The sequence below is a fragment of the Corella eumyota genome, chromosome 7 (genome assembly GCF_963082875.1).
Source record: "Corella eumyota chromosome 7, kaCorEumy4.1, whole genome shotgun sequence".
Taxonomy (NCBI): Eukaryota; Metazoa; Chordata; class Ascidiacea; order Phlebobranchia; family Corellidae; genus Corella; species Corella eumyota.
The window spans coordinates 5,851,535-5,862,397 of NC_137496.1; the positions used below are offsets into that span (position 1 = coordinate 5,851,535).

At 32.0% G+C, this 10,863-nt stretch overlaps 2 non-coding genes across 2 annotated transcripts; both read right to left on the reverse strand.

Annotated features, from left to right (window-relative positions):
• Nucleotides 1-4,212: 4,212 nt before the first annotated feature.
• On the reverse strand, nucleotides 4,213-4,285 carry Trnav-aac (transfer RNA valine (anticodon AAC)). Its single transcript has one exon. It is a non-coding gene; the product is annotated as a tRNA-Val (tRNA).
• Nucleotides 4,286-4,534: 249 nt separating this feature from the next.
• Nucleotides 4,535-4,607, reverse strand: Trnav-aac (transfer RNA valine (anticodon AAC)). The gene has a single exon. It is a non-coding gene; the product is annotated as a tRNA-Val (tRNA).
• Nucleotides 4,608-10,863: the final 6,256 nt, after the last annotated feature.

The following is a 10,863-nucleotide window of genomic DNA, read 5'->3' on the forward strand; positions in this document are numbered from 1 at the left end:
AATTCCGTAAAATAGATTTCGGTGATAAAACAAAAAAACTTAACAACTTTTTGCCGTTATCATAAAAATGCTTTATTCCTAATATGGTTATTCAGTATCTAAGACGTTTAACCAGTATGTTGTAATTAAACTGCATTAAACACATTTGTCATATGTTATCATCGTTAAAAAAAACAATGCATAATTACGGCACTGAAGCTAGAACTCAACTAATGTTTATCTAATATGTTAATAAGTTAAAAGGATTTATTTTTGTTTTTTTTTCCCTTACAACTTTTTGACCTTTAAAAAAACCCTTTCCTAACTTCCTAAATAATAAGATAGTGCCAATGTAAAAACTAAAGCGTTTCCGTTAAGATATATACCGTGCATGCGTTTTCACCTTAAAAAGCAGGTATCAGACACAAGCCTAACCTTACTACAGACGTTCATATAACCTAATATCAAAGCCACGTTAAAAACAACTTAGTCTATTAACACTATTACAATTTACAAACACGTGTTCGAATAATTACCCCTTTACTAATAAGGTAAAACTAGCTTACAACATACATATATCTTATTTTAGCCTAGCTATCTTAACAAATTAGCTGAATAATTACCCATTTAACCTAAGGTGATTAGTTAAGTCGCTACATAAGACACAATATAAGCGCAATTGCTAACCAAATCGTAATGTGACGTCATAATTAATACGTTCTCGCAAATAAGTAATTAAAGGCGTTCGCAAATAAGTGTGATGTCTATGAACAGAATATTTTAAATTAAAAATTATAAGATTTTTATGCCAAAAATTTAAATTTTTAACACTACTTTATGTTTTGCGGAAAATTTTTGTAATTTATCTTTAATTAAAATGATTATTAATCGGTTTTAAATGAAACAAGTACCAAAACAACAGACTTAATGGGCAGTAGTTCATTAGATCTGTTTATTTTAAATTTTGCATAGTGTTTTTTAGATTAACGTAAAAATGAGTCATCATTTTAAAACAATAATATACAATAATCGAATTAATGAGTCATCTTCACACGCCTAATTAACATAATTTATTTGTGGTATTTTTATTAAGCAAATTAGATATTTTAATATTCAATTCAAAATATATTCAATATAACCATATACTTCTTTTTTCATGTATATATGTAATTTTTTCTTGATGTAGATAGCTACATTTACTTTACTTAATTTATGCTATAGTCTTACTTTTGTTTTTGAAAGTTCGTAAAACAAAAAAAATGACCGAAAATTTCGAAAACTTTTACAAGATGAATTTTTTAAATACTTTTATTTTTTAAAGGTTTGTTTCCTTTTAAATTTTTTCGAATTTTTTCATTTTTTTTAATTTTCCGTTTTCCCCTTTTCTGCCATAAGTGTTACTCAAAAAAACATATCTAGGCAAAATTATTTTCAGAATTTTCTTTTTAACATTTATACTACCATATTCACTTTTCTATGTTTAATTCTATCATACTTCTATAGGTTATCCACTTTACTACAGAATAATCACGGCATACGACTACTGTTCTGTGACCTTTAATTCAGAGCTTTTATATAACGATAATACCTGTTCATTACTGCCTCGTGGCGACAATAGAAAATAAATATACTTTAAAATAATTTCTGAAGCCAGTCAATAATTACTAGGCAGATGCGAATAGCTCTTTCGAAAACGTATAAACACAAGTTCAGATAATAACTATATCTCAAAACCGTATTTCGACTATTAAAAACAAATTCTTGGTAGGAGATATTGACATTTAAAGTTGTAAACGGTATTTGTATATCGATCGTTTTTTGTAAAGGTTAAGAATATTAAAAAATGTGCCATGTTGTAAAATAAAATTATTATTTAGATAATATATATATCACAAAAAAAAACATGATTTAATAACTTATTATTCAATATACCTTTACAAGGCGTGAGAAACGGAAAAATAAAAAATATATATGTGCGCATGGGAAAAAATGACTGACTTTTACAGCGTTTGTATAAATATTATGCAAAAAGTTAAAATTTAAAGACTCTAAAGGTCTGTTAACAACACATCGAAGTCTAAAAGCAAATACATCTTTCCTAAAACCAATATTGTTCTCTGTTACCTATTTTTTCCTACACTTTGAGCGCTAAGTTATTTAATATCTATCAATAAACACTACAAATTTTTTTCCCAATTTTAAAAATATTAAAGGTGTATTGAAGTTATACTATCTTACGCTTTTATATCCCAAATAGAGAAAAATTGAATCTCCATTTTAAGCTAAGCAACGATGACGTCACATATCCTGTGTGCATGTGCAAAGCATGACAAAAAGATATTGCAAAACACATTGAAACGACAATCTATATCCGGTATAACCCATATTACATACAACACTGAGTTCAAGTTAGGAGATATAGTCCTTTGTGTTTTTGTTATATTTATTTGTGTCTAAGTTAACATTTTCAATAAATAAGGTCTTGTGTTAGATTCCAACTGCCTTTTTTCTTCGTATTACTCTTTGTATTTTTATTGGAGAAGTGTGGGCTATTCGTAAACGCGATGTTTAATAGCAAATAGTGTGGCGTTGGTGCGGTTCGAACCCTAAACCTTTGAACCTGCTGCCATAAGCGGTTTACCATACTACCGGACTTTTCCTATTGCTATTACGTGTACATTAATAATTGGACAATGTCGCTAGACAACAATTTTTAAAAATGGTTTTAAAAATAATCAAAAATATAAGGTCTACCAGTAAGAACGTAATAAAATAAATAGTAATACCGATTTGTTATTAGTTTATTTTTAAGATTTATAACGCGCAGCTTTGCTAAAGACAAATATAAAAAGTTGCCCAATTAAAATAGATTGATGGAATTAAGCGGATACACTTAAATAAACAAACTCAAATTTGTAAAGTTCAAGTTTTATACCACTTAAACATTGTCGTTATTATTCTAAACAAATTATTAAACTAATTACTCTGAACTTTTAAAAAGTCTATTTAAGAAATATTTGGAATATAGATAGCCAGAATAAGTGTAGTTTCTGTAAACAGTTTGTGCCTATTTTTACTGTTGTACAAAGTTTTAAGAGTGATTATGATGTTAAGATTACCCTAAAAAGTTAAATGTGGCTTTAAATAAGTTGTCGTATTACCGAGATCCATTTAACCGAAAAGACATTTTAACCGAAAACGCCATTTTACCGTTACTACATTTTCTTTTAACCCAATTTTGAGGAATGATTTTTAATTTCTGAAAAAATTGTGACTAAAATTTTGGTAAAATGTAGTTTTTAAAATTTTGTTTTTCAGGGAAATAATCTGGTTTTCGGTAATATGGTTTAATCAAGTTTTAATTTCAGTTTAATATTTTTTATAACAATTTTTAGCTTACTAAATAGCCACAAACTGCCTGTTAATAACCCTTTAGATGCGATTGCAAGAATTATAAAAAAAATCAATAAACTCCGTATTAGACAAAAAATGTTATTATTTTTTTTACAAGTAATGTGTAACCTCATAGTTATTTTGTTTGTTGTTTATATCTTTATCCCTATGTGGGATGGTGAAATGCGCGACCTTAACATGGAGAAGTAACATTAGTTACCCGCGACCAAGTTTCGAGTTGCCTCTAACAGTTTGGGATATTATAGATATTAAATTGCTGATTAAGTATTGGCTCAGCAAGAGTTTATAACGTTAATAGCGCCTTACCCAAGGGCGCTTTAGCATAAGATCACTGTGCTCTGACCACTAGATCACGCTGCCGGTTATTATTTTTTTAGTATATAGCTATAGCAAGTAATGTATAACCTAAAGCTAAAAAAAACTGTAAAGCCTACCGTCTTGTAAACACACTTACTTGCAACTGTGCTGCTTTGACCACTTCTCAAACATTTTTAGAGTCTCAAACAGCTTTTGATCGCTGTGTTGGGGGTCGATTTTTGCAATAACTTTTCTCCAATTTAAAAACAATTCATCTCGATCAGAGCTTTCAACTAGTTGATATTCTTTCATAAGACCACCTTGGTTCTTAATTCCTACAAAAAAGACAGTAATCAAGTAAGTACTGCACAAAAATGCTTTTGCAAAATAAATTGTATTTAAACTTACCTAAGCGTTTAGGATTTTTTTTGTTTTAACTTAAATTTTAAATGCACCATTTTTAATTTAGATTTAAAAATGTCATTAATTCTTCGTTAATATAAACCAAAAAAAATAAAAACTTGTTTCCGCCCCGGCTCGAACCGGGGACCTTTCGCGTGTTAGGCGAACGTGATAACCACTACACTACGGAAACGACGACAACACATACCGAAAATATCTGCTAGACGAGAAGGTCACGTGACCCCGCAAAACATTACGTTTGCCCGGTAGTGCAGTACACCAGACATGACATCGGACTACGAGCCTAAAGGTTTTAGGTTCGAGCCGCACCAATTCGACACAAAATAATACTTTTTTGTTTTAAGTAACCATTTTTAATTTTATTAAAAAAAGACCCGTTTTCATATTGAATCCCTCTTAAATTAAACAAAAAAAAATAACATGCTTCCGCCCGGGCTCGAACCGGGGACCTTTCGCGTGTTAGGCGAACGTGATAACCACTACACTACGGAAACGACGTCAACGCATAGCGAAAATATCTTGTTGACCGAAAGGGTCACGTGACTCGCATTAATCTGATAAACCGGTCATGATATCGGACTACGAGCCGAGAGGTTTCAAGTTCAACTGGCACCAATAACACGCACTTCGCTTTTAAACACATGTACGGATGGCCCAAACACGTTTTAAAATTAAAGCTTATCACTTAGAAAACATGGAAAAAATTAAAGATTTCAAATTGTTAAATAAAACAGATTTTGACTACGCGGCAAACGCACTTAAGAAAGGAGTGTTTGTTTTTTAGCAAAAATCTTGAAAAAAGGAAAGGATGTAAAAATGTAATATTATAGTCACTAACACAAGCAATTGCATAAAAAACAACTTATTTTTAAAATTTACAATTGATCTTACGCAAGAATAATTTAACGTAACCCTAAAAACTATAACAAATTTGTAGAATTTTAGGACAACTCGTACTTAACGGTTCTCCGAAAAGCTCTTGTACTTTACGGTCCTATGAAATTCTCACTTGTATTTTGCGGTTCTGTTAGTTTATCACCAAAATGACACATTGTATTCTAAAAAAGTTTCCGACATACCCTACCGTTCACTATTATTTTCTTAAACTTTACCAAAAAATTTAAACAGTTTCATAAAAGTAGTCATTTTTTAAAATGTGCTTCCATCGTTTTGTGTTTTTCAAATTAAAGTTGTTGCTTAAAAAATTATTGTTAGCTACAAAAAAAACAAATTTTCGTAGGTTTCTATATATAGAAATGTAGAAATTTCGTTATAACCTTAAATTACGGATTGTATTTATTTATAATTTAATCGACATTCCAAAAAATACCTGAAGTTAACTTACCGATGACACATTTGTCCGTCTTGGAAATAGTGATGCTCAGATACTTTAGCGGCACCAAGCGTCGTATTTTTAAAGCAACACCAGCCGGTAGAAGACGGGCTCGGTCGACCTGATACATTCGATGCATTCCACAAATTATTAGCCAGTTTTTTGTCAGTCCGAGAGTGCGTATATCATGTAATGGATAACCTTTACTAAACGTAATACAAAGCATATAAAACGTACACAAAAGGACAATTTAAAACAATGTTTTTAAATAGGCTGTGTGTGTAAAAAAAAAATAGGCTGTATGTGTAAAATGCGAGCAATTTGTACAATGTATACAATTACAATGTGCAAATTTGTGTAATAGGTAAACATATTGTAAAACTTAAGTAAATAAGCTGAGTGAACAAATGCACTTGTCAGATAGCAAAGAATGTAGAAGACTCATTTAAAACAGTGCTATGATTTTAAGCTACAATATTTAAATTTTTTTATATGTGGGAAGGTCGATTTCACGACCTAAACATAGGGTAACATCAGTTACCCCAAACCGGTTTCCAGTTGCCTTTGGTAGTTTGGCATATTACTGATGATTGAGCTGCTGATAAAGTGTTGGCTCAGAAGGCGTTCATACCGTATTGCGCTTCATTAAAGTGCGTTACAGCATGAGAGTAGTGGGGATCAAACCCACGACATCATGTAGTGTAGCAAGTGTTCCGACTATACATCAACACAGTCAGCTAAAATTACAGAAAAATGATAATTAATACCTGCAAAGGTTAAAATTCTGCTCCAATTTGTTGGCCGTGTTGTGAATGACGAAATCACCCTCAGCAAATACTTCCCACTTGTTAAATAAAGTATATTCGCCATATTCTAGCAACATCTAACCAAAAACACGTCAATTTTAGCAAATAATGATGCAACAGGTAAACGCGTGCAAAGTGTGTGCTACAGGGCGCTATAAACGGTATGAACTCCTGCTGAGCCAGCACTTAATCAGCAGTATAATTATCGGGCAATTATACTCAAAAAGGGGGTCAAGTATAAAGTGTTAATTCGAGACTGGGTCGAAGTAACTAAATTTTTCGAGACTGGGTCGAAGTATCTAATGATACTCTTATATTTTACCTGTACTTTGTTGTGTAGAATTGTACATTCAGCTTTGTCCGAAAAAATGTTACGAAAGTCTCCTTTAATATCGTTTTCACATAATTTTCTTTCTAAGCAAAATAGTGTCTTTGAAAAGAAAATAGTTTATTAAACAAGTAGAAGATATATAATTTAAAAAAACTAAAGCTGTTCTGATCAACTAGCTGTCAGTGCTGTTTTGGGATAGGGTTAATACCCTACCTTGAGTCTTCGCAAGTTAGCCACGCATTTACTTTTTCAAAAGAATTATTTCGGCATCTGATTTGGAGTAACGACATAGATGAACAAGATGAAACAGAAGCAGCCTCGACCTGCTCAGATGCTGGCTTCGTCAATTTTTTGACCTTAATGTGTCTGTTTCTTAGTTTCATCATTTTTTATTAAAATGTTTTGTTTTTTTAACAAAACTATTTAAAAAATATTATTTAAACGCGATCAGTTAATAAAAAGACTTCAAAATAAACATGGCCGAACTTTTTAAATTATAGACTAAGTTTATAAACTCTATTATCTTATATTAGATATGTCACAATGCCTTTACAATATGTCGATTATTTCTTCTTTAGAATTGTAAACAGTTTTGCATACAAGCTAATTCAAATAAAAGCAACTAGTAAATACTTACTTGATGTTAGAGTTTGATTCAAAGTTAGTTTTGTGTGGATTTATATTGATCTGAAAATCATTTTTATGATAAAACATTTTTATAGTATTTTTAAAAGCACTAATTGAACAAGCAATTGTGAAACTGATTTTAAAAATGCCTGGAAAATTGAAGATCAAATGTACGTTTCCCTGTTGCGTTAACAGACGACTTAAAAAGGTAAAAAAATAACAGGATTGACATATAAGTACTTTTTATGCAGCACACATTTTATTTTTGGTAAATTAAAGTGTGCTAGTCTTATTTGATACAGAATGCTGAAGACGACCTGCACCAAGCCTAGTAGGCTGTAAGTGAAATGCACACCAAATTTTAAAAATTAGACAATATCATTTAACGCCTATTTTGTTACAAAATAACTTAAATAAAATTAAAGCTAAAACACGTTGTTCAGGAAAATCGACGCTTACTGAAAATGACTAACGACACTGAATGTCAAACAGTTGAGGTGAGCCTTTTTTAAATATTTAATGCATTTTGTGCAAACGCAAGGGTTAAGAATAAAAATGAAGCCAGATTGTGTTATATAATTACATTTGACATAAATAATGTAGGTTGTAAGGTATAGATTAGACTTGCAATAGCACCGTATAAATAGGATTTTTTTACCAAATAGACATTTGACCGAAAACAATAACTTCAAAAGAATACCATTTTCCAACTATAATAAATTTTTTATTAACCGCTCTTTTTCTAATACTCCTCTGGAAAATGCTCCCCTAAAAAAAAAAAAAAAAATGTTTCTCCAATTTTAGTAAAGTGACGTTCACAGATCATTGTTTTTGGAGCAATGTTCATTAGGTCAAATAATTTTTGGTAATGTAGACATAGATAGGCACCTTTCTGTATAACCACGTGGCTATTTAAAACGAGTTCAAATTATGGTTTTTGTAATATAGGAAATGTCAGAAGCAGGTGATGCAGCATGTCCAGAAGTCAGAACTGGGACTGCGTTGGACGGTAGACTATCATTTTATTTTTTACTTTTTTTGGTTTTAATTTTTCTTGATGTATGCAAAAAGGGGTCACACACTTTAAACTTATACTACTTGATTTTTTTGGCGATGATTTTGCTTTTACTTTAACTGAGGTCTTACTTTTTTATATGCCCTACTTTAATAGGAAAACCGGTAACGTGGTGTAGTGGTAAGAACACTTGCTATACCATCAAGACGTCGTGGGTTTAATTCCCACTACTCTCGTGCTGTAGCGCCCTTGAGTAAGGCGCTATAAACGGTATAAAATCCTGCTGAGCCAGCACTTAATCAGCAGCATAATCACCGGGCAGTTATAATATATTTAATATCCCAAATCTTAAGGGCTGAAAAGGTATTACAATTTTGTATTTAAATTTAATTAAATTTTTCAGGCAAAACCACCGAAATTCTGCAAGAGAAACCATTGCCAGTCAAAACGCAATCAGAAGAAATGAAAACTCAATTAGAAAAAGCTGTTAAGTTCGACAATTTAAAATCGTGCAGTTCTAATGTGTTGGACCCAATTGGAAACGTAACAGCCTATCGAAAAACGCCACACAAGGAGAAAGTACAATCTCCTACACAAAATAACATTACTGTGGAATTACATGCCGACGAAAACGACCCATTCGAGGTACTGGCAAAGAGCGTTGTAAACGCTGTCATCAAATCGGCACTTGCTTACGCTTTAGCGGCAAACAACATTCATAATAGTCTACATGCAATGCAAATACCGTCGAGTTCCTGTGAAAAAACGTCGTCAGGTGAGTTTCAATTGGTGGCGTGGCGTAATGGTAAAGTGACTTAGCATTACATAATGTTCTAGCACCTTTGAGTAAAAGATTATATCTTGCAGCAACTTTTGTTTTACCTTATATTGGGAGAATTAACAGGCAATATAATCGATAATGTCTTAAACTAAAAAAGTTAATTCGAGATTTGGATCACAAAAAACGGATGTAATTTTATATTTAGCCTGTTAAGTCGGCCATCTAAAATAAATAAATACAAACGCATATAAAACGCATATCGTAACCACAACCTTTACTACGCCAGTATTGCCATTACCCCGGCCTTGAATTTCAATCTCCAGGAATATCTTGAAAAAATTCCAACCAGATAAAAGCTTTAAATTAACAAATGTATAGATTATACCGGCCCACGTATACCAAAATAGTCTTGCGAAACAGCGGCCGCGTGACCTACACATAATAAACACATTTTAATCAGATTAAAACCGTTTTTGTTTTTTTAATATAAAAAAAAGAACGCGTGCAATATTTTACGAAGTATTTTCTAAATTAGATAATCGCTTGCGTCATCGCAGTCGTCCGTAAACTATTCTGACGCCATGGTCACCTTTTGTTAACCATATGACGTCATCTTGACCTTTATACAGCTCTTTAAGATTAATGGCAGTATGTTTTACCAGATTATGGGAGCGTTTCGACCGATGAAGAAAACGACATGACCACAGAAGAAGAATATATTGCTCAATATATTACTGGTCTCCTTAATGACGTTGTTAGCACTATTGAACGTAAAAAGCGACAGGATTGCCTGCGCGAAGAGTTCAGAAAACAAGGCATTAAGATTGTCTCGCTCGATCCAGTGGTCGTAAGCAGAGAAGTGGAAGAGTCGGAAAGCGAACGAACTGTAACTAATGCGACAGCCACGAGCAGTGATACGGGATCTGGTAACATATTTTTCAACTTAATTTTAAAACTATTCGGGGTATGGTTTATTAGTTATGGCATTGAGCAACCGAGAAGTTTTGAGTTTAAACCCCACCGACGCCACACTTTTCGTCCTTGATCCCGGCGTTTACGGATAACATAAACACGCCACAACACCACACTCCCTTTTTTCAATAAATATATATAAATCTATTATCTCAACGGATTGTAAGCCGAAGGGTTTTGAGATTAATCCACCTAATTGACACACTACCAGACTTTGAGTCGGAAATTTACTGCTAGCTTAAACACGTCACAATAGCACTTCCTGTATAACACTTCCTGTCCCCAAAAATAAAAAAATATACAAAGTGATTAGAAATTAAGTTTAAAAGGCAAGCATAGTACTCAATAACGGAAATCAAAACTTAAATAATTTTTTCCATTACGTTGTACATTAAATATAAAAACTTTTCGGTTGAGAATAAGTTAAAACTTTATGTTTATTGTTTATTTTAATTTTTTGAACGTGTTTATGCATTATCTTTTGAATGCGCATTACTACTGTTATTATGACTTCTAAAAACTGAGTTACCACTGTAACTATGGGCAAAAAGTAGTAAATTTATAGTGGTATTACTACTAGTGTCAATAGTAGTAAGAATGGGTATATGTGTTATAGCTACTGTACGCATTTTAGAGTTGCCCGTCTTTGCGTGCGCCGTCAGAAAATTGCATATTAATATAACACTGTTTTAATATTCAAAATTTCTTAAAGGTCATAAGTGCGCCTTTTCCCTTTATTAATTTCCTACCTAACAAAAAAATGCAAACATCATGTAATAATTATTACATTACTACCACATTTTTATTACAGAAGAGACGATGGTCGCCAATACCTCAAACTCTTCACTGGAATGGGATAACTTCGACTTAGATGCAAAGAAATCT